This window comes from Oryctolagus cuniculus, chromosome 2 (genome assembly GCF_964237555.1).
Source record: "Oryctolagus cuniculus chromosome 2, mOryCun1.1, whole genome shotgun sequence".
NCBI lineage: Eukaryota > Metazoa > Chordata > Mammalia > Lagomorpha > Leporidae > Oryctolagus > Oryctolagus cuniculus.
In genome coordinates, this window is record NC_091433.1 from 6,548,972 (window position 1) to 6,573,831 (window position 24,860).

Consider the following 24,860-nt stretch of genomic DNA (forward strand, 5'->3'; position numbering starts at 1 on the left):
ATGCTCTTGACTGCTGTCCCTGTTTCCTAACCACACTATTCTCTCTGTGCGACATTAATTCTCTCTCAAGGAATTAGATTAAAATCCTTAAACGCATGAATGTGGCGGGCGATTGGTCTAGCAGTTAAGATGCCACTCTGGACACCCACATCCCACATCGGGGTGCCTGCATCCTACTCCCAGCTCTGCTCCTAATTCCAGCTTCCTGCTGGTACAGACGCACTGTCGGAGACAGCAGGTAATGGGTCAGGCATTTGGGTTCCTGCCACCCATGGGGGAGACATAGACGGAGTTCCCAGCTCTTGTCATCAGCCTGGACCAGTTCCCACAACTGAGGACATCTGAGGTGTGAACCAGCAGGTAGGATTGAGCTTGCTGTCTCTCCCCTCTCTCTCTATTTCTCTCTCCCTTCTCAAAATATACAAATAAAAGTAAAATAAATCCATAAGTGTAAAAAAGTTTTCTGAATAATGGGTAATAACAAAATTTTCATGAACTGCTCCTATGAATTCAAGAAGAATGCTCAATTCTGCACCATATCATTGTGGCTGTGGATTTCAGGGATTCCTGAACTTTAACCAGGTCACGTATCCATGGGTGATAGTTGTTATGTGCCATCCCCTTAACCATTGCCATGGTGATTACAAGAAGCATTGTAAGTAAAATGGCGTACAGAAGGAGTGTCATTGAAGGCCACTCTCACCTAAGCTGGAGGTAAACACCCGACCTGTTCACATGGCCAGAGTGGGAACGTGTCTGCGTAATTACATTGGACTCTGCTATGCTCTGAGTGCAGCTATTCTTTTTGTCTTTGCTTAAACTTTTTGGATCTAATTTGAAATTAAAAAAAAAAAAGATTTATTTATTTACTTAGTTGAAAGGCAGAGGTAGAAATAGAGGCAGAGAGAGAAGATTTCTATCCATGAGTTCACTTCCCAAATAGCCACAATGGCTGGAGCTGAGCAAATCCAAAACCAGGAGCCAGAAGCTTCTTCCGGGTCTTCCATGTGGGTGCAGGGGCCCAAGGACTTGGGCCATCTTTTACTACCTTCCCAGCCCTACAGAGAGCTGAATCAGAAGTGGAGCAGCTAGGACTGAAACTGGCACCCATGTGGGATGCTGGCACCACAAGCAGAGGTTTAGCTCACTATGCTTCTACATATTTGTATATGAATTATTATAGGTTATAGTGGATACTTCTGTACCATCATTTCAACTGACTTATCTCTCCTCCTTGATTCTGTCCAGTGGCAGGGTTATACTATATCTTTTCTTCTTCTTTTTTTTTTTTTGACAGGCAGAGTGGACAGTGAGAGAGAGAGAGAGAGAGAGAAAGGTCTTCCTTTTTTGCCGTTGGTTCACCCTCCAATGGCCACCGCGGCTGTCGCGTTGCGGCCGGCGCACCGCGCTGATCTGATGGCAGGAGCCAGGTACTTATCCTGGTCTCCCATGGGGTGCAGGGCCCAAGCACTTGGGCCATCCTCCACTGCACTCCCTGGCCACAGCAGAGAGCTGGCCTGGAAGAGGGGCAACCGGGACAGAATCCGGCGCCCCGACCGGGACTAGAACCTGGTGTGCCGGCGCCGCAAGGCAGAGGATTAGCCTAATGAGCCGCGGAGCCGGCGTAGGGTTATACTATATCTGAGTTTTATACAGCTTCTCCTGCCATAAGCATCCACTTGTGTTTTTCTTCTTGGTCCACAATCTCTTCATAATTCTGGGTATAGAATCTAGAGTTCTATGTCTATATCTATCTATTATCTATCTGTCTATCTAACTAATCTGGTTGAAGTCAGTCTGAATGCAGCACTTCGACTGCTCCTGGTTCCACGTGTTTGTCTAACTCCCTGTATCATGTATAAATGGGCTTGAGCCTTTGAGTCACCAGGGCCAGAACTTACATACGCTAATTTGTTCCACAGGCCAGCTGGGGGCAAGTGGATCTGGAGAGCAAGAGCAAAACTAGACCTCAGGAGCTTGTCACGGCTCACAGCAAGCTCTTCAAACCCACTGTCAATTTTGTGGAACTGTGAGTGGCGATGGAAGCAGGTAGACCAGGAATAACACAGGAGACATCAATGAAAGGAGTCAAAGCAAAGGCATCTGGGGTCCTGCAAGAGCAAGGCTGGAGGGCTGGGACTCCGCCATGTTGGATTTCAGAAACATGGTACCCTAATGTGTTATCTTGAGGCATCTGTTACCTTGAGTTGGAAGCATGAAATCTCAATAAGTTCTTGGTCAGTCTTCTCTACTGGTTATAAATTCTTGGAAGAAGAATATGTCATACTTTCTTCACATTTGTGGCATAAATAAAGTCCTAGGGAAACAGTGAGTGCTCAGTATTTGCTCTCTTATAGCCTGCATTGTACTCTCATTTAAACGTGTATGCTACTTCACCTGTGAAATCTATTTTCTATTTTTTTGTTTTTTAAACTTTTGTTCAATAAATATAAATTTCTAAAGTACAACTTTTGGATTATAGCGGTTTTTCCCCCCATTGCCTCCCTCCCACCCACAACCATCCCATCTCCTACTCCCTCTCCCATCCCATTCTTCATCAAGATTCATTTTCAATTCTCTTTATATACAGAAGATCAAGTTAGTATATACTAAGTAAAGATTTCAACAGACTGCACCCACACAGACACACAAAGTATAAAGTACTGTTTGAATGCTAGTTTTACCGTTAATTTGCATAGTACAACACATTAAGGACAGAGATCCTACATGGGGAGTAAATGCACAGTGACTCCTGTTGTTGACTTAACAATTGACACTCTTATTCATAATGTCAGTAATCACCCAAGGCTCTTGTCATGAGCTGCCAAGGCTATGGAAGCCTCTTGAGTTCACAAACTCTGACTTTATTTAGACAAGGCCATAATCAAAGTAGAAGTTCTCTCCTCCCTTCAGAGAAAGGTACCTCCTTCTTTGATAGCCCATTCTTTCCACTGGGATCTCACTCACAGAGATCTTTCATTTAAGTCTTTTTTTTTTTTTTTTTTGCCAGAGTGTCTTGGCTTTCCATGCCTGAGAAACTCTCGAGGGTTTTTTAGCCAGATCTGAGTGCCTTAAGGACTGATTCTGAGGCTCAAGTGCTGTTTAGGGCAACTGCCATTTTATGATTCTGCTGTGAATCCTGCTTTCCATGTGAATCCTGCTTTCTTTGGTGATCAGATTGCAAGTCAAGGCCTGCAGTGGAAAGATAGGTTCTGCCAATTAGATTTACCTAATTGAGATTGAATCTGAGTAGTAGTTAATGTCTGATCTCTGGAGTCCCTCTTTCTGGATAAAAATCTAGCTCTGCCATGATTATGTTTAAAGATTTATTTATTTATTTGAAAGTCAGAGTTACACAGAGAGAAAAGGAGAGGCAGAGAGAAAGAGAGAGAGAGAGAAAGAGAAAGAGAGTTCCATCCGCTGGTTTACTTCTGAGTTGGCCACAATGGCTGGAGCTGTGCCGATCCGAATCCAGGAGCCAGGTTCCTCCTCTGGGTCTCCCATGTAGGTGCAGGGGCCCAAAGACTTGGGCCATCCTCTACTGCTTTCCTAGGCCATAGCAGAGAACTGGATTGGAAGTGGAGCAGCCGGTCTTGAACTTGCACCCATATGGGATGCCAGCACTTCAGGCCAGGGCATTAACCCACTGTGCCACAGGGCTGGCCCTCACCATGATTTAAAAGTTATTTAACTTCCTTGACCTTCCATTTCTTTTTCAGTGAATTGGGGGAAAAATGAGAGTTCCTGACTTACTGGGGGCTATTTTGTGGTATAAATAGGTGTAAATTGTTTGGGACAGTGCTTAGAGCTTAGCATGTAACTCAATAAACGGGTCTATTTATTATTAATTACAACCTACTGGTGAAGATATCAGTCAGGATTCAACCAGAGAAGCAGAACCTCTAGATAGATAGATAGATAGATGATAGGGAAGCTAGGATAGAATAAAAAGATGTGTTACAAGGATCTGGCCTATGTGATTGTGGGACTGCTTAAGCAGTGGTGTAATATTGTTTCCACATCTGATGCTGGAAACTGAAGCAATTGTGGAGGGAAGATCTTGAACATGCTGATTCCCATGCCTGAGATGGAACCCTACTAGTTTGCACTGAAACCCATGCCTATTTTTGTCATCTCTTATGTTGGTGGATAGATTGGTTGGTGCAGAAGCTGAGGCCATTCATCACAAACATGGCACACACCTTACCTGGGACTGAGAGAAGCTGAAGGAGAAATTCAGGGGGAGGCAAAGAAATTGCATACCCACCTCCTGTTTCACACCAACGGAGTGAATCATCAGATCAGTGACATGTATGAGCTACAACATGGCGACTGCTTCTATTGCACCCTCTAAAATTTCTCAGAACTTATTGTGCCCCACTTGAACTGGGGAAAAAAAGTGCCATCTGGGAAATATAATTCATCCTCAACAAGTTAACAGATGACAAAAACTATCACATCGGGCCAAATTATTTTAGCTAATTTAGTAATACGCAAGCCAATTTAGAGTCTTATCATCTGCAATTTAAAAAATGATTTTGACAGCAAATTGATCTATTAGAATGTCAAGCTTGCTTACACATTGATGCTGAGGTCATGAGACCCTAGAATTGTCTTGTATCTATTCTCCTGTCTGCTAGCTTAACAGCCTGAGGACAAATTGAATTTTAGTTCCCTAAGTGGCCCAGGAATTGGGCAATTCCAATTAAATCATGAAGGACACAGTCTTCTAGCTCTCTGTTCTACCATCTTTAGCACAGAATTCTTATCACTGGAGTCACAAGATATCTTCTCTGTCTCCAGTCCTCCAGAGATTGATTCCATACTTCAGTTAGCAGGAAGAGAGTAAGATAAAGGGGGAATTCCTAAACCTGGGAAGCAAAACTTTTCTAGAAATCAGCAGAAGGCCACAGCTTATGTCTCATTGTCAGAGTATATCCTAGTAGCAAGGAAGACTGAAAACTGGAGCATTCTTTTCTTTTTATGGCCTTGCTATTTCTGCAAAGAGAAGTAGCATTCTGCTAGCCAGAGGAGCTATAACATGGGAGAAGTAGAGATTAGAAAGGTAACTGGCCCAGGTGCTTGGGCCCTGCACCCCATGGGAGACCAGGAAAAGCACCTGGCTCCTGGCTCCTGCCATCGGATCAGCGCGGTGCGCCGGCCGCAGCGCGCCGGCCGCGGTGGCCATTGGAGGGTGAACCAACGGCAAAGGAAGACCTTTCTCTCTGTCTCTCTCTCTCACTGTCCACTCTGCCTGTCAAAAAATTAAAAAAAAAAAAAGAAAGGTAACTGGCATTGACTGCCAGAGGGAAGATACTAGAAGGAGGGTGATGAGCAAGAAGACATTAAAGAAGCACCTTGGAGCAAGGTGTGCTTGGAAGGCATGATTGGAGTGGCATCAGGATGTGCTTGAATGCAGGCCAATGGACTTGATGTGGAGGTGTCTGGAGCAAAGAAAACCGTCCTTGATTAGGATGAGATTTGGATGCTGAGATGCCTGGATTTAATGATGACTCCACAGGACACAGACACCAGAATGAACTCTTATCTTCTCAGTAATACAACTGGATACAAGGAACACCTGACAAGAACAAGTAATGGATATCAACTCCTTCAGGCCTTCAGGAGGGACTCCATGTCCTTGACTTTTCCAGCTTCTAGAGGCTGAAATAATGGACTACGTTTTGGTGGATGCCTTGGCTGGGCAGGGGATAAGGTGTCAGCAATGTGGTGTAGTAGGTAAAGCTGCCACCTTTTATGCCAGCATCCCATTTGGGCTCCAATTCATGTATTGGTCCCTCCATTTATGATCCATCTCCCTGCTAATGGACTGGGAAAAGCAGCAGAAGATGGCCTAAGTGTTTGTGCCCCTGCTACCCATGTGGGAGGCCTGGATGATGCTTCCGTTTCACCCTCTCTTTCACTAACTCCATATTTTTAAATAAATAAACAAATATTTTAAAAATAGCAATGAAGAACAGAAGATTGGAAGTATGGAAGAATCCCAGCGTTAGCCCCTACCATGTGTATCTACAAATGATCTGAGGTCCCTAAGCCCCGGATTCCTTCTACAAATCGGGAGACGGCTATCTTCATCATGAGTTTGTTCTGAGATACTTGGAGTCTTACAGAATGGTCTAGCTTTGTCCCTTTCTTTCTGACCTGGAAAATTGCCCTCCTTTGGAATCTCTTGCCCTGAAACACTCACAGGATGATTTAGATGCAAACTAACATTGTGGAAAGGGCCAGGTTTCAGTACCAGACAGAAATGTTTCAAAATCTGCTGCTCATCAGCAGCGTGATGGAGTGATTTAACCTCCAGCCACAGTTCTCACAAATGCAAAACAGAGATCATGATACTTACGTCATCAGCTTACCGAGAAGCCAAAACTTTTTGGGAGAATTCAAAATACTTAAATGAAATAGAGCACAAAAGTGAATAACCCAAGACCCAGCACATGACAACTCTGTTTAATGCTCCTTCTAAACAGACACATCAGAGATTATTCAATGATTGAGTTTTTGATGATGCTGGGTTCTTAACTCAGGCTTGTTTGCCAAATTTTTATTAATTTCGCTTTGTGAGTCATTTTGGAGAAGCCCTGTGTCTCTTTCTGGAAGCCTCTTTTGCTGCCACAGTTGCTCAGCAGTGTCATGAGGTCTGAGGAATTTAGACAGAGAAAAACCCACGATGTGATACAGGCAGTGTGCTGTTTAGTGCTCCACACATGTACTGTGTTCTAGAACCATGCCAGCAAGATGATTTTGTGAAAAGAAAAAGATGCAGAGATAGGCCAGAAAGGAAGAAATGGATTTCCCTGGAGCCAAATTTCAGTGGTGAAATTATGAGTCATGAAAATAGAGACCTTGCATTTTAAATGACGCACAAGGGACAACTCCCTGTTCGACCTGCTTCCCACTTAGGGCTGTCAGCATAAATCAGCATTCCGACAGGTCTGCTAAAGGAACGGGCTGAGTTTGGCGCCTGACAGGAGACTGTCAGGGACTTTCGCCGTGCCTTACATTTAGAAAGCCTCTGTCATCAGAGTAATCACAGAGCCTTTTCCTTGTGACTAATGGGTGGTTTTCTTTAATCTCCAGAAACCTCTGATCAATTAACTGCTATTTAAGCCAATCAAGGAAATTGAGATATGGGATTTAATTAGCTTTCTTAAGGTTATGCACAGCATCAGTCAGGAGAGAATCCTAAGGCAGGGCTTGGGGCAGGATGGGTGGATGTGGACAGAGTGAAAAGGAGGTCGTCCACAGGTGATAGGAGGATGTGAGCAGGTGCCAGGAGGAGAGCATCCCTGACCCTGTGGGGGAAATTAGGAGGTTCTTTTCTGTGACTTCTTAAAAAGAACCCACTGTTCCTATGCACAGTTAATGTTTGCTTAGTGTGCTTCTTTTTTTTTTTTTTTTTTTTATTTCACAGCTCTCAGTCAAGCTTAGTAAAGGACCTCATTTAACCTCACTATGTGACCATGAAGAATTGACAGTACAGCAGGTGGGAAACTTTGATGATGAAACTTTCAGATTATCATACACACGGAGATTTTAGCCAACTGTACACGAGGGTCGATGATTAGTCAACTTTTCATTGCCACCTGCCCCTGAAATCCTCCTGATGCAAGCTCCTTGGTCTTATTGAAATAACTTCTCTTTTTTCTCCCCCTCTTATTCTGGTTAACTGCTCATAGACTCCCAGCTCCCTCCGCTTTCAGCTGTTGGTGCCTTAGTACCCCCCAGGTATTCAGTCCTGCCATCCTCTCCTGAGAGCCATGGTTTGGCACATCTCCAGACTTTTTGGACGAGATTAGCTTCTGACTCAGTCGGTTTATTTGCATGCAATTTGCTTTTCTGTGAAAAGAGGTGACTGTCACTCAGAGGGAGCCCTGGGTATTTTCCTCGGGTACCCTTGTTTTCCCAGACGCAGCATTACAGGAGGCCTAGGGTCATCTGCTAGTCTAGACGGCTCTGATTGGTGTATGTGTCTTCTATGACTGCTCTAACAAATTACCACAATGCAGTGGCTCACACAAGCACACAGTTATTTATGGTCTGGAGGGCAGAAGTCTGAGATGGCCAATACCGAGATGTTAGCACAGCCCTGCTTGTGTTCAGACCGCTGGGGAGAATTCAACTCCCTTGCCCTTTCCAGTACCTAGAGACTTTCTTTGATCCCTGGTTCATGGTCTCTTGCTCCGTCTTGCTCCGTCTTCAAAGCCAGCATCCTCAGATCTCTGCTGACTCGGGACCTCTGCCTTCGTCACCATTTCTTCTCCAATTCTGGCTCTGATGCTCGCCTCCTCCCCTCCACTATTTCTCTTATGTGGACTCTTTGATTATACTCACCCACTCAGATAACCCAAGATAATGTTTCCCTCTTAGGACCCTTGTGTTAGTCACACCTGCAAGGCCCCTTTTACTATAAAAGGGAACAGATTCATGTATTCTAGGGATAAGGCACGTTTACCTTTGTGGTTATAGGAGCCAAGTTTGTAGATCAAAGTAATCATTGTGAGTCAGATTGCTTCTCCAAAATTCATATGTTGAGGTCTAATCCCCAGGTCCTTAGAATGTGACTTCATTTGAAGATAGGATCTTCGCAGAGGTGATTTTGTTAAAATGAGCTCATAATGGTATGGCTTGATTCAGCCTAAATGGTGTCTTAATTACAAGAGGAAATTTGGATACAGACATGTAAAGGAAAGGTGGTGTTTGCATAAATACACAGAGAGAAAATAGCCATCTCTAAGGCAAAAAGAGGGGTCTGGGACAGATCCTACCCTCAGGCTCTCAGAAGTTATCAGCCTTGCTGACACTTGATTTCCAACATTTAGCTTCCACAACTATGACGAATTAAGGCAACCAATCTGTAGTCATTTGTTATGATAGCCCTAGCAAATGAGTGCAACAATGGAGAGCTAAAAAGTCTATTTAAGAATGATGTATAAGGTATTCTTGTTGATTATGTTACACTGAAATATTTACTCAGTATCTCTGTGGCCAGAGAACCAGAGCCATTACTTTGGTTACAAGAACTTGATTCTTGCACTATTGACTATCAGAGGTCAATTTTTGTATATGTGTAATATGTTATCTATATTAAGAGAACTGATTTGGCCACATACTGACTGTGTGACCTCGAACAAATCGCTTCATCTCTCTGTGCATTTCTTACCCGTGAGGAGACAGGGGCATAAGAAAAAGATCATTTATGAATTTACAGAGTGATCTTGCAGATGACCTAGATTAATATATGAAAGTCAATTTGAATTGAGCCTGGCAACTAATCAGTCAATGGTATCAGTTATTGGGGTTACTGCATGCTTCCTACAAGGATTGAAAAGTGCTGGTGAGGCCCAGGACTGAGCAAATAAAGAAAATTCTGTGTTGCTATATTAGCTTCTTCTCAGTCCACGTGACCTCCTCCAGTGCATTTTTCTCACAGCCAGGAAGGCTATTGCAAGTTTGATATGTCATACTCCACTTAAAAATCCTCAAGAGCTGCAACCTTCCATTGAGTATGATCCAAACTTGTAAGTAAAGCCTGTAGAACCCCAGAACTTGGCCTCTGTCTCTCTCTCCTTCTATCCCCACTCTGCTCTCACCCAGCCCAGTATGGTATATGAGGAATCTTTGAAAAGTACATGGAAGGGGCCGGCGCCATGGCACAGTAGTTTAATCCTCTGCCTGTGGTGCCAGCATCCCATGTGGATGCTAGTTCTAGTCCTGGCTGTCTCTCTTTCAATCCAGCTCTCTGCTATGGCCTGGGAAAGCATGGAAGATGGCTTAAGTCTTTGGGCCCCTGTATCCACATGGGAGACTGGGAGGAGACACCTGGCTCCTGGCTTCGGAACAGCACAGCTCTGGCAGTTGTGACTGTGTGGGGAGAGAACCAATGGAGGGAAGACCTTTCTCTCTGTCTCTCCCTCTCACTGTAGCTCTACTTCTCAAATAAATAAATAAATCTATTAAAAAAAAGGTCCATGGAAAATATGTACAATGAATAAAATTATGCATGGACTTAAAAAAACTGTTTGTTCTAAAATAAACCCATCTATTAATTCCATGTTCATAAATGTTTTGAAGATGGCTTGTATCTAGGGTACTCCTCAATGAGGGACACTTTTGACTTTTTAAATTTGTCCTCTTTTGTTATGAATTTTCAGGAATATCTTAGACATTCCAGTTTACATTCCCTATTACCTCCCATAATCTCACACAAGTGCTCCTGCCCTGGTTCAACTGCTTCTGGAGCCCCATCTGCCCCCACCTCTCTCAGGCTGCACTATTTTACATTGCACTTGTCTGTTCACTTCTTTTCCTGCCCCACCAGCCAGGAGTGTCCTTGAGGAAGGAAACACCCTTTCATTCCAGGTCCTCGGTAACTGGTGCCTATTTGATACTCATTAAGTATTTATTGAGTAGGATGATAAGTAAAGTGGACAGATGACCACGTGAAATGCATCAAACACTTGAGGAACCAGTGAATCATGATCTCTACCTCTTATAGCTTTTTTTTTTAAACTGCCAAGAGATATTTTTTCTACTTACAACAAAGATTGTGGTAAGGATGATGTAAGGTAAGAGATGTGAAAACATTTTGAGAATGAAAGTGTTGGTTAACTGAAAGAGATTCTTAGTCTGTTTTCTGTTGCTAAAACAAACTACATGATATTGGGTAATTCATAAAGGAAAGAGGCTTATTTGGGTTTAGGATTTTGTAAGTTGGAAAATCCAAGGGCATGGCACTTTCCATGATCTTGGTAGGGTTCATTCTTGTCTCTGGGTTGTTCACCATTCAAAAATCACCTCTGTGAAGAGTTCATCCCATCAGTCATTTCTAAACAGCAGCTTCTCTTATCTTCCTACAACCCCACTATTCCATTTTTTCCCTTAATATCACTAGTTATATCAACTCTTATTATTTCAGGAGGAATGCAAGACAAAGAGGTTTTTTTCCTAATTCATCCACACTCCTCAAATGCACTAAATGATCAGGTCTGGACCAGGCCAAAGCCAGGAACCCTCATTTCAATACAGGTCCTCCATATAATGTGGGTGGCAGCGACCATGCTGTCTCCAAGGATCTACATTAGCAGGAATATGGAATTATTAGCCAGAACCAGGACTCAAACTCAGCTACTCCCAAAAGGGGCATGGTGTCTTAACTGGTGTCTTACCTTCTAGGCCAAATGCCTGCCCCCTGTTGCCTAATTAAAAAACATGTGTGTGTGTGTGTGTGTGTGTGTATCTCTTCTACCCTACTATCACTGCTGGGATTCATTTATCGCTGTAGCCTGATTTTTTGGTACAGAGCCTGAAATATTGTATCCAAAATACAAGTGCTAAATGATTGACTTCTAGTTGAAAAGTTTTTCAGCATTAATGGACCCATGTTATCCAACCAAAGCAAAGGTCTTGGAGTAGGTAGAACATGGGGGTAGAATACAGAAGCAAATGGCTTTTTGTGATTCATATTATATCTTGGATATCTTCTACTCATCTGCTCATTTCCCCACAAAAGATACATGTTCCTTGACTTAATCAATCGTTTCATTTCTTGGACTCTAATGGTGAGACACGATGTTGGGTACCAACCAAGTCATGCCAGATTATGCTGTGATATCAACCCTCCATATTCCAGTGGATTGAAACAACAGAGATTTACTGTTTACTTACACGATGTCCAAATGATGCCTGGATGTCTCCAGGTAGCTGTCCTCATCTGATGGCTGACCATTGTTCCTCCATAGTAATGTGAGCTTCCAGAATTCTGGAGCCTGGGAAAGGTAGATAGAGAGAGAAACAATGGTCATTAAATTCTGCTTAAAACAGGATGCACCACTTCTACTCCCATTTAATTGGCCAAAGAGGGAGGGGGAAAGAAATATTATCATGTACCTGCAAGAAGGGAACTGGAAGTACTGGAGAACAGCCATTCAGTCTGGCATAGCCTGGGTGGATGACACAATATGTGAGTGCTTTAGGGATAAGGGAAGGAAGACTTTCTTTCAGTAAGGTTCTTTCCCTACCAGACTTGCCTTCATCTGCTTCCTTCTACACTTGGCCACCTTTTCCTACTCTCTAGTTCTCTCTCTCTCTCTCTCTCTCTCTCTCTCTCTCTCTCATACACAAACATACACACCTCAAAGAGGAGTTGCTAATCCAAATGGTCACATTTCTAGAAATTATTTGTCCCAAAGCCACCAGTGAGTAGGATTCACCTGCCCTATCACCCTTGTTCTCCTTACATACCACCTGGTGTGTAAACTTGGCAAGGTGCTCTGGAGGTCCAACAGGCTATTCTGTTCAGCTCTCTGAAATTCTGTTCTTCTGTGGGAAGTACAATAATGTGCCTTCTCCCCTTCACAAACTCAGAGAATAGTATACTTTTATTTGTTTTTAGTTTTGAAAGCAAGGAAGAGTATTGCTTAAACAGCAGGTATAACTCATGAGCTCTGCTCTGACATGAACTTGGTGTCTATGCTGCTGCTATAGCCATGATGTTTGTGCATTGTGTAACTCTTCCCTGTGAGAGTAGCTCCTTCTGGAATCTTGGAAGACAGTAAGTACTGGTGCTCTTGAATACTCATTCATAGAACTGTCATAATATCAAACCTTTTTCTCAGACCTAACCAGCATGAATAAACATCAACTTAACCTCTAATAGTTAAGGTCACCAAAAGCTAGTTTGAATGAATTATGTTATAGTTGTCCCTCCAAACCTGAGAGGGCTTAGTTCCAGGATCTCGATTGCCCCCCACACCTGTGGATGCTCAAGTCCTTTCTACAAAGGCATAGACTTTGCATAGAATCTACAATCATTTTCCCACGTACTTTAAGTCATGTTTGCATTGTGTAAAATACCAAGTACAATATAAATGCTATGCAAATTGTTGTGGTATATTGTTTAGGGAATAATGACAACAAAAATAGTCTGTACATGTTTAGTATAACCACAGTGTTTTTCTGATTTTTTTCTATCCACACTTGGTTGAATTTCCAGATGTGAAACTTGTGGATATGTGTCAAGTGTCCTTGTTTTAATACACATGAAAGCTAATATTATTCACTTTTTAAGAATGAAGAAATTGAGACCGAGAGGAGTGAAGCAATGTACCCAAGGCATATTGTCGTTTCCTGGCAGAATAACATGTTGAAACAAGTTCCTTTTGTCTTCAAAGCGCAGTTCTGTCTCTCCAAACAACAGGTAGTATTTAACACACTGGGTTTCTCAAATATCAGGTATGTATATCAGCAGTATTCCTGTGAAATGTATCCTCTAAAGTCAGAAATAAAATCTCTGCACATTGTAGAGGACATAGGTCCAGAAACAGGGCCTTCTTCCAAGCCAAGCACTGGAGAGAAGATAAGAAAGGGAATGAGGTCATCTGACCATTTTGATAGAGGTGAAGTCTGTGCTTTCATGCTTAGCACTAGAATAAGTCTGGAATGTTGCCTTGCCCAGTGGACTAATTACTGAAAAACCAATGAAAATTCTGTAGGTCTATTGTGGACAGATATAGCAATAGTAATAAAAGTATAGTGATAGTAGTAGTAGTTATATCTAGTGTATATTGAGTAGATGTTTTGTGCTAGGCATTGAAATGTATTTAAAAAACTGTATTAGTCAGTCTTCACAAAAACTCTATAGGGAAATATTACAGATAACAAAACTGAGACTCACACAGGCTCCATAATTTGTCCACAATGCTTATCTAGTGAGTTATAGAGGCAAGACCTGCTTGTTTCCATTTGATAGCATATACTCTTTTTTTTTTTTTTTAAATTGACAGGCAGAGTGGACAGTGAAAGAGAGAGACAGAGAGAAAGGTCTTCCTTTGCTGTTGGTTCACCCTCCAATGGCCACTGTGGCCAGTGCACCATGCTGATCTGAAAGCAGGAGCCAGGTCTCCCATGGGGTGCAGGGTCCAAGCACTTGGGCCATCCTCCACTGCACTTCCGGGCCACAGCAGAGAGCTGGCCTGGAAGAGGGGCAACCGGGACAGAATCCAGCGCCCCAACCGGGACTAGAACCCAGTGTGCCGGCGCCGCAGGTGGAAGATTAGCCTATTGAGCCATGGCGCCAGCCAGCATATAGTCTTAACTTCTTTCCTATATGGCTTCTTCTGCAAATGTTACTGCCTTCTGTTATTGCTGCAAGCAGGAACAAGTGTGACAGCACAAAAACTAGAAGGTGTTTTCTGTAGTAGGTATGTGATTTTGACAGTGTTATAATAGGAATTGTGTTTGTATTCCTCTAGGATTTTCAGGAGCACCATCAAATTTCTGTTCATCTGTAATTATAGCATGCCTTACTCCTGCCTATATTTAAGATTTGTGCATTGACAATTATTTTATATTTTAATCAAAACATACCCACATAAACATGTTTGAGAGGTATTCAGAAAGTCTGCATAAAACTCATATTATGAAAATAAACCTGTGCATATATTTTAAAAGTTTTGCTCCAACATAAAGTTATTTTTTAACTTGAGTTTTTTTCATGAATGCCTTGAAGTATCCTCATAAATATTTATAGACATTTTCAAGTTATTTTAATCTTTTCTCATTGAATCATCTAAAATAAACATGTATTGAAGTATAATTTATATTAGAAAGCATACTCATTTTTTAGGTACGATTTTGGTGAGCATTCACATTCGCAAACCCACAACCAGGATATAGAACAACAAATGTTTCTTTTCTATTTTTTAAAGATTTTATTTATTTTACTTGAGAGAGTTACAGAGAGTGAGAGGGAGAGACAGAGAGAAGGTCTTCCTTCCTTTGGTATGCTCCCCAAATGGTAGCAATGGCCAGAGCTGCGCTGATCTGAAGCCAGGAGCCAGTTACTTCTTCCTTGTCTCTCACATGTGTGCAGGGGCCCAAGGACTTGAGCCATCTTCTACTGCTTTCCCATGCCATAGCAGAGAGCTAGACTGGAAGAGGAGCAGCTGGAACTAGAACTGGAGCCCATATGGGATGCTGGCGCCAGAGGATTAACCTACTGCACCATGGCGCTGGCCCTTCCATTTTTAAGATATTTATTTATTTGAAAAACGGAGAATGAGAGAGAAAAAGAGAGAGAGAGAGAGAGAGGTCTTCCATCTGCTATGTCACTCTCCAAATTGCTGCAAAAGTCAGGGTTGGGCCAAATCAAGGTCAGGAAATAGGAAATCCATCTGTATCTCCTTTGTGGGTGCCAGAGGCCCAAGTTCTTGGACCATCATGCACTACCCTCCTAGGAGCATTAGCAGGAAGCTAAATCAGAAGCAGAGTGGAAGAAACTTGAACTAGCCTTCTATTACATGATGCAGGCACCCCTATCAGCTTAGTTTGGTATGCCACAATGCTGGCCCTTAGAACACTTGTATTATCCAGAAAATTCCCACTTTTGATTCCATTTGTATTGAATCTCAGTGCAAACCCAGGCCCAGGTAACCTCTAATCTGCTCCTTAAGGCTGATTTTAATGACTGTTTGATTACATCACATGATATTCTGTAATTTGCTATCAGTTTCCTACTAGTTGGACATAAAGTGATTTGTAGTTTCTCATTATAATAACCTACAATGTATTGAATGATCTCTAGTTACTTCTTTGCTGATTTCATTGGAATAGATGTCAGATATGGAATGATCAAATATAAAGATAAATAGTTTAAAAATATGTATTTCTTTTAGAGAAGTATAAAAAGAAAGAAAGAGAGTGAAGGAGGGAGGAAGGGAGGGAAGAAGGGGTGAAGGGAGGAAGGGAGGAAGGAAGGAAGGATGGAAAGAAAGAAAAAGAGAGAGAAAATTCTTCCATCTTCTGGTTCACATCCAAATATCTGCAATGACTGGGGCTGTGCTGGACCTAAAGCAAGAGCCAGGAACTCAACCCTGGTCTCCCATGTGAATGACTAGGACCCAATTACCTGAGTCATCATAACTGCCACCCCCCCCAAATCTGCATTAGTGAAACTAGAATTGGGAGCTAGAATCTCTAATCAAACCTAGGTACTCTTAATGTGGGACACAGGCATCTTAATCAGTATCTTAATTGATAGGGTAAACATCTTCCTCCATATGAGCTTTTTATAAAATAAACTTGCTATTTGTAATAATCTTTGGTTTGCACACAAGTTAGGGACAATACAAATAATTCTGCTACATCCTTTATGCAGTTTCTCCCATTGTGAGCATTTCCCATTATTACTATTGCTATGTAAATATGTCACATTTATCAACATTAAGAAATCAATAATAATACTATTGGTAAGTGGATATTGTTGGTAAAATATCACTTTATTCATATGTTATCTATTTTTAATTTTTTCCCAGAATCCAATTCAGGATGTTGCATTTACTTTAGCTGCCACACTTCTTACTCCCCTCTGGTTGATGACGATTCCTTAGTCATTCCTGGTCTTTCATGACTTTGACAGTTGTGAAGAGTTCTGGGTGGGTAGTTTCCAGAATGCTGTACATACTGGTTTTGTCTTATGTTCTCATGATTAGACTGCAGTGATGGAATTGGGAAAGAATATCAAGGAGATGTGCTCTTCGCATTACATCCTATCAAGGACACATGCTATCAACACACCCTCACTTATGACATTAATCTTGACATTATTCTTCTTTTTTTTTTTTTTTGACAGGCAGAGTGGGTAGTGAGAGAGAGAGACAGAGAGAAAGGTCTTCCTTTGCCGTTGGTTCACCCTCCAATGGCCGCCAAGGCTGGCGCTCTGCGGCCGGCGCACTGCGCTGATCCGAAGGCAGGAGCCAGGTGCTCCTACTGGTCTCCCATGGGGTGCAGGGCCCAAGCACTTGGGCCATCCTCTACTGCCTTCCCGGGCCACAGCAGAAAGCTGGCCTGGAAGAGGGGTAACCGGGAAAGAATCCGGCACCCCGACTGGGACTAGAACCGGGTGTTTCGGCGCCGCTAGGTGGAGGATTAGCTTATTGAGCCATGACGCCAGCGACATTATTCTTAATGTTAATTAATTAAAGTGGTGCTGGCAGGTTTACCCTTGATAAATCACTGATTTTCATTTTCTAAACTCTTGTTGCTATTTAATCTGAATATATGTTTCCCTGCCTCATCTTTTTCCTCCTTCCTTTCTCCATACTTCCCTGCCATCCTTCCTTCCTTTCTATGAGATTCCTAGATAAAGGATTACAATTTCGGCAGGGGCCATGGGACACACTGGTTTATGTAACACTGTATAATTTCAAAGGTTTATTGTATGCATTATCTCAACAGAAGTTCCCTCTGAGATGTTTACACTAAGAACCCCATTCACAGATGAGAGCTCAAACATTACCAGTTGACCTAGGGTCATGCACTCATTACATGAAACCACATCCCAGATGTTTCAGCCTCCACCCTCTTTTCTCAAGGCCATACCCTTGTTTGCATACCATTCATGATGTAGTTTCTCTCTGAAATATCCAGTACAGTATCTTTGGAAATGTATTTCAGAGCTCTTTTTTCCTGAAAGATTAGCAGCCAAATGGCATTTTGTTTTGGAATAATTATTGATGGAATTTCTAAAACTTATTTATTACTGAAGGTGTGGAGTTTGTTTTTCTTCACCATAGACGATAAATGAAACAAAAAGGAAACAGATGTCTTGTTATCCACCAGAATCTACACTCTATACCCTGGGAATCCAGTATCAACCTTGAAGATGACTGTGAACTGTTTGAACCAGGCATAGGCTCCAGCTGAGATTTTTAGTACATTAACCATTCTCCATAATTATCCACCAGACATGCAGTCAGAGGCCTGCTGGACTTAACTGCCTTCCCACTGACCCGACATCTCACTGGCACCTCAGACAAGAGGCCATGGATCGACAAGTAATTGCCATTGAAGCCGAAAGCTTCCCTTGGAGCTGCTCGAATTTACTTGCATTGTAATGGAAGGTCTTGAAACAGCAGCCCTAAGAAAGACACTGACAGGAGACGGGGACTGTGGTGCATGAGAGAGCTCAAGCCTTGTGTTAGAAGTGGGTGGACCGCAGCATAGGGCTGTGCTCACAGCACCGCTCTGAGGACCTGCTGCAGATCATCTTTCTGTTTGCTATTTCCAAACCTGTTCCAGGTAATAGCACCAATCTGGGATATATATAGCCAATTATAGTGCAGAACAGTATTCTTAAATAAGCTCTAATTTGGGGCCAGTGCTGTGGCTAGCAGGTAAAGCTGCTTCCTGCAGTGCTGGCATCCCATATGGGTGCTGGTTCGAGTCCTGGCTGCTCCACTTTTTTTTTTTTTTTTTTTGACAGGCAGAGTGGACAGTGAGAGAGAGAGAGAGAGAGAGAGAGAGAGAGAGAAAGGTCTTCCTTTTGCCATTGGTTCACCCTTCAATGGCTGCCGTGGCCAGTGCGCTGCAGCCAGCGCACCGCGCTGATCTGAAGGCAGGAGCCAGGTGCTTATCATGGTCTCCCATGGGATGCAGGGCCCAAGGACCTGGGCCATCCTCCACTGCACTCCCTGGCCACAGCAGAGAGCTGGCCTGGAAGAGGGCAACCGGGACAGAATCCGGTGCCCCGACCGGGACTAGAACCCAGTGTGCCAGCGCCGCAAGGCGGAGGATTAGCCTATTGAGCCACGGCACCCGCCCCTGCTCCACTTCTGATCCAGCTCTCTGCTATGGCCTGGGAAAGCAGTATAAGATGACCTAAGTCCTTAGGCCCCTGCTCCCACATGGGAGATCCGGAAGAATCTCCTGGCTCCTGCCTTTGGATCAGTGCAGCTCTGGCCGTTGCAGCCAATTGGGGACTGAATTAGTGGATGGAAGACCTCTCTCTCTATGCTTCTCCTCTCTGTGTAACTCTGACTTTCAAGTGAATAAGTAAATCTTTTAAAAAAGAAGTTCTAATTTTTTTATCAAAAGTCATCTCATGTGAGGTAACATTGCAGCAGACTGACAAACAGGAACGCTCCAGAGTGGGTGGGGACAATCTAACTCACTCACAGACTGGCCCTCAAAGAGTAAGGGTGGGAAGGACAGTGAAGAAACCAATGGAATTTCACACAGGATTTATTATTTAGCTAGCATTTTTTGGTTTCACATTCAGCTGATAATCACATTTCCATTTTTTGAGGGAAATAGAAGCAATCAGAGAATTTGAATAAATTCCCTCATTTTATATACAACTATCATCCAAACACATAAACTCTGTTTTTCATTTTTGTTAATTTCTAGACATAAATTATCCATCTTCCTCTGTATGGCTAGTCCCTCCCAATTTGTGCTAGATCCTATCTCCTTGTGTCTCTTTCAGGAAATCAGCCCATCAATTTTCCCCTTTTTCTTCTACATCACTATTCTCCATCCTTTTCAATTTTGGAACTTCGCCATCAGCATAAAAACACTGAAACACTGACATTTTAAAGCAAATTCCCACTTGACTCCACTTCTGCCCTTCTGTTATCACATTCTTCTTTTTCTCTTCCTAGTAAAACTTTTCATGTCACTCACTCACTTAATGTTTCAAATTTCTCCCTCCCACACACAAATTTTTCTCTTTCTCACATTCTAATCAGTTTTCTCAATCAGAACTCTTCTTGCTAAGATCACCAATGAATTCCAATAGCCTAAATCCAATTGTCCATTCTCATTTTACCAATTAGCATCACTTGGTAGAATTAATCCCTCTCTCTTTCTTGAAATTCTTTCTTCAGTTAGATTTTAAGGTATTACACTTCCTTGATTTTCCATCCTTATTTGAAAGAATCTCCTTTTCAGTGTTTTTTGATGTTTTTTTTCTCTGCTCCCAACATTGGATTAACTGATTTACTGGTTTTAGCCTGTCTAATGTTGTTCATCTCATCTATGTGTTGAAGATTCTCAACATCATATCTCTAGCCTCACCATTGACTTTGAATACTTGTGTTCAAGTATCTACTGTCTACATCCATTAGGAGGTAAAATAAATATTCCAAAACCAATACTACCAAAACCGAGCACCTTATGACTCCATTCCAAACTTGATACTATGACAATCTTATCTAGTTTAGCCAATGAAAGCTCAATCACCCACGTGCCCATGACAAACAATACAAAACCAGCAGAAAACCCCCTTAGGGCTATTCTCATTTCCTACCCACATTACATATTTGATCAGCTCATCAAGAAAATCCTTAGTCCCTCCTTCAAAATAGTATATTAATAACTGGACTCCTTTCCATCCTTTTTTAAAAAAATCTTGTTAACTAGATCCAAATCACCCACAGCTCTTGCACTGGAGGTTCCAAAAAGCTCTAAACTGATATTTCTGTTGCCTTTATTACCTAGTGATCATCTATCCCCAACATAGCAGCCAGAATAATCTTGCTGCAAAATAAGTCTGATTTTCTCAAGCTTCTGCTTAAAGACTTTCTTTACAATTGCATCTGTGATGCATTTATATGTTTTATTTATATCAGCTATTTCAGAGCAGAACTTTTTTGTCATAGTGATGAAGACAGTGCCTGGAACCTACTAAATACATGTTAGTGATTTTTGGAATAAGGAAATGAATGACTGAATGAAACTGACTTCTCATAGTTGTAAAGAGTACCTTTCATGGTTCAAAACGGGACTGAGAGTGAGACACCAAGATGGTGGAATAGGGAGAGAACTTCCCACTCTAGTTTAGGCAAATAGTTAAAAAAAAGTGGAGAGAGTGAAATTTCAGGGAAAAAGTAGGGAGAGAACAGCAGAGGAAACTCCACGCAAATTAGAGAGACACTGGATCTACAAGGAGGGTGTGGATGCACACAAGTCAGGACCTCAGCAGCCAAGAGCCTCAGCACTAGCTTTGGAGAATATGGCATGAGTCTGGCTTGGAGCCCTGTGGGGGACAGTATACCTGCCAGCCTAGGGGGAAAAAGGGGGTGTGGGGAGCAACTGGGAGCAACTTGGACTAGACTAAGTTACTGGAATTAAGACTTATTCTATGCATCTGCTCTCCCACAATATGGCGCTGAGAAGGGAGAAACAGCTTCTACACAGCTGCCTCCAGTTCAACCAATAAACTATAGGACTTACTCCTGATTGGAGGAGAGCAGCGTACTCAGCTTGTGGGTAGCAGAGTTGGGATTGGTGGAAGAGGACTATAAGGGAGGAGAGAGACAGCATGCACCAGGAACATCTAAGGGGAACATCTAAGGGGAATACCTGTGCAGCCCCCGAGAGAGCCGGCCGGTGGTGTGCCACTCCCCTGCGGAAGTGGGGAAAGTGGCCAGGGGGAACCGCCCTTCCACGGAGGTGGAAGGGATGGTAGCCAACCCGGGAAGAACCAGCAGCAAACCCGGGGAGGGCCGAGCAGACAGAAGAACAGCGCAGGGTCCTGTGTCGTTCCTCCACGAAGAGGGGGAGCGACATAATGGTGCCGTGACTCGGATATGAAGCCTAGGCAGGGTTTAGTGTCGTTCCTCCATGAAGAGGGGGAGCGACAAGGGGGCATGTTTCTCTCTCCTCATCCACCTGGCACTGGCATCCTATAACTAGCTGGAAGGGGGAAGGTGCCATTTTGGACATATGAAGCAGTTGTGCCAGTTCATGTCCACACCCCTACCAACCAGCAGAGAGGAGATGCCTGAATCTGGCTGGGAGAATTGGAAGAGGGTTAGGTGTTCGTGACTGTGGGAGCCTTGTGTGCTGTGGCTGTGTGGGAGAACACAGGGTGTGGCTGGGTCTTTGTGCAGTCACTCTGGTGGCTCCACACATTCAGAGCTCCCTGAGTCCCTGGTGAGGGTCATTGATGTGGGCTCTGTGCTCACACTGAAGACTGCATGGATCCTTAGTGTGGTGCTTGTGGTAGCGTCAGCAAATATTATACACACTGGGGCTAGCAAAAAAGCATTGGTCTCCTTGGAGGAGAGGAGGTGAGTGTTAGATTATGCCAAGAGAGCAGATTAAAACTCTCCTCTGATTACAAAAAAAAGAAAGAAAAAAAAAAGAAAAAAGAAAAAAGAGATTTACTGTGCCAAATTTGGGTGTCACCTTGGACATTCCCCTCCAACTGGAGTACTGAACAGAGCTACCTGGACACACACAGCACACACCACTGGATATTTACTGAAGGAGCAGACACTCCACTAATCCAGAGAGGCGTAGTCCAAAGGAAAAAGCCATCATAAGGAAAAAAAAACTCAACACAGCTCTACAAATGCATAAAAATAAGCATAGCAGTTCAAAGAACAAGAATAAGGAAGATAAAAATGACACCTCCAAAGGAACACAACAACCCTTCAATACTAGAATCTGAAATGAAGAGATTGAAGAAATGCTGGAAACTGAATTCAAACAATTGATTGTAGGATTACTTAGAAGGAGTCAAAGTAAATCCACGAATTAAAGAAATCCATACATGATATGAATGGATGCTTGTCCCATAAAATTAAGATTTTAGAGAGAAATAGAAATGAAATATTGCAAATGAAGAATTCAACAGAAGATTAGCCTAGTGCCTGCAAATACTAGCTGATAGAATAAAAAAGGGAGAGAACAATCCAACATGGGAAGTGAGATACACAGCAGACCCATAGAAGGCAGATGTCCTAAACAGCACTCTGGCCTCGGAATCAGCCCTTAAGGCATGCGGATCCGGCTGAAAAGCCCATGAGAGTATTTCAGGCATGGAAAGCCAAAACACTCTGGAAAAAAAAAAAAAAACACCTAAATGAAAGGTCTCCGTGAGTGAGATTCCAGTGGAAAGAATGGGTCATCAAAGAAGGAGGTACCTTTCTCTGAAGGGAGGAGAGAACTTCCACTTTGACCATAGCCTTGTCTAAATATGATCAGAGTCGGTGAACTCAGGGGGCTTCCATAGCCTTGGCAGCTCATGACAAGAGCCTAGGGTGATTACTGATGCCATAAACAAGAGTGTCAATTTGTTAAGTCGACAACAGGAGTCACTGTGCACTTACTCCTCATGTAGGATCTTTGTCCTTAGTGTGCTGTACATTGAGATTTAATGTTATAACTAGTACTCAAACAGTATTTTTCACTTTATGTTTCTGTGTGGGAGCAAACTGTTGAAATCTTTACTTAATGTATGCTAAACTGATCTTCTGTATATAAAGAGAATCGAACATGAATCTTGATGTGAATGGAAGGGGAGAGGGAATGGGAAAGGGGAGGGTTGTGGGTGGGAAGGATGTTATGGGGGGGAAGCCGTTGTAATCCATAAGCTGTCCTTTAGAAATTTATATTCATTAAATAAAAGTTAAAAAAAGGAAAAAAAAGAAGAATTCAACAGAAGAAATGAAAAATGTGGTGGAAAATCTTAACAATAGACTTGATGAGACAGAAGAAAGAATATCAGAGTAACAAGACAAATATCTGGAAATTTTAAAGTCAGACAAGAAGAGGAAGAAGAAGAAGGAAGAAGGAAGAAGGAAGAAGGAAGAAGGAAGAAGAAGAAGAAGAAGAAGGAAGAAGGAAGAAGAAGAAGAAGGAAGAAGAAGAAGAAGAAGAAGGAAGAAGAAGAAGAAGAAGAAGAAGAAGAAGAAGAAGAAGGAAGAAGAAGAAGAAGAAGAAGAAGAAGAAGAAGAAGAAGAAGAAGAAGAAGAAGAAGAAGAAGAAGAAGGAAGAAGAAGGAAGAAGAAGGAAGAAGAACGAAGAAGAAGGAAGAAGAAGGAAGAAGAAGGAAGAAGGAAGAAGAAGAAGGAAGAAGAAGAGGAGGAGGAAGAGGAGGAGGAAGAGGAAGAGGAGGAGGAAGAGGAAGAGGAAGAGGAAGAAGAATTAGAAAACCAAAAAACAGTGTTGGAGATTTATGGGGTACTATCAAACAACCAAATATATGGGTCTTAGTAGTTCCTAAAGGCATGGAAAGAGAGAATGCATTAGAAGGCCTTTTTAGCTGGTGCTGTGGTGTAGCAGGTAAAGCTGCCACCTGCAATACTGGCATCCCATATGGATGCCAGTTCGTGTCTCAGCTCCTCCTCTTCCAATCCAGATCTCTGCTATGGCTTGGGATGGCAGCAGAAGATGGCCCAAGTCCTTGGGCCCCTGTACTCATGTGGGAAATCTGGAAGAAGCTCCTGGCTCCTGGCTTCAGACTGTTGCATTTCCAGCAGTTGAAGCCATCTGGGGAGTGAACCAGTGGATGGAAGACCTCTCCTTCTGTCTCTACATCTGCCCCTCTGTAATTCTCCCTTTCAAATAAATCATCTTTAAAAAAGGCATTTTTAGCAAAATCATTACAGAAAACTTCCTTAATTTGGAGAAAGGGACGTCCAAGTAGAAGAAGCACATAAAACTTCTAATAGACATGACTAGAAAAGATCCTCACCATGACACATAGTAATCAAACTCTCTACAGTAAAACATAAAGAAAAGATACTAAATTGTGCATGAGAGAAATGCCAGATTAATTTTAGAGGCTCTCCAATAAGACTCACAGCTGATTTCTCATCAGAAATTCTACAGGCTGGAAGAGAATGGTGAGATATATTCCAAGTCTTTAGAGAAAAAAATTGTCAACCCAGAATACTATACCCCACAAAGCTTTCATTTATGAATGAAGGTGAAATAAATACCTTTCATAATAACCAGAAATTGAAAGAATTTGTTACCACTCATTCAGCCTTACAAAAGATGCTTAAAGATGTGGTACACACAGAAACACAGAAGCATGGTCATCACTATGAAAGAAGGGGAAGGCAGAAAATCTCCCAGCAAAAGTATAAAGGAATCCTAGATCAACAATAGGAATATTTATGGAAAAATGGTAGGGTTAAGTCATTACTTGTCAATAGTCACTTTGAATGTAAATGATCTCAACTCTCCAGTTAAAAGATACAGACTGACTGAATGTATTAAAGAAAAAAAAACTGATCTATTTGTTTCCTACAAGAAACACAACTCAC

At 42.5% G+C, this 24,860-nt stretch overlaps 1 pseudogene; it reads right to left on the reverse strand.

The window, feature by feature from the left end:
* Positions 1 to 24,860, reverse strand: part of LOC100349819 (aconitate hydratase, mitochondrial-like) — a 115,018-nt pseudogene that overhangs the window by 62,992 nt on the left and 27,166 nt on the right.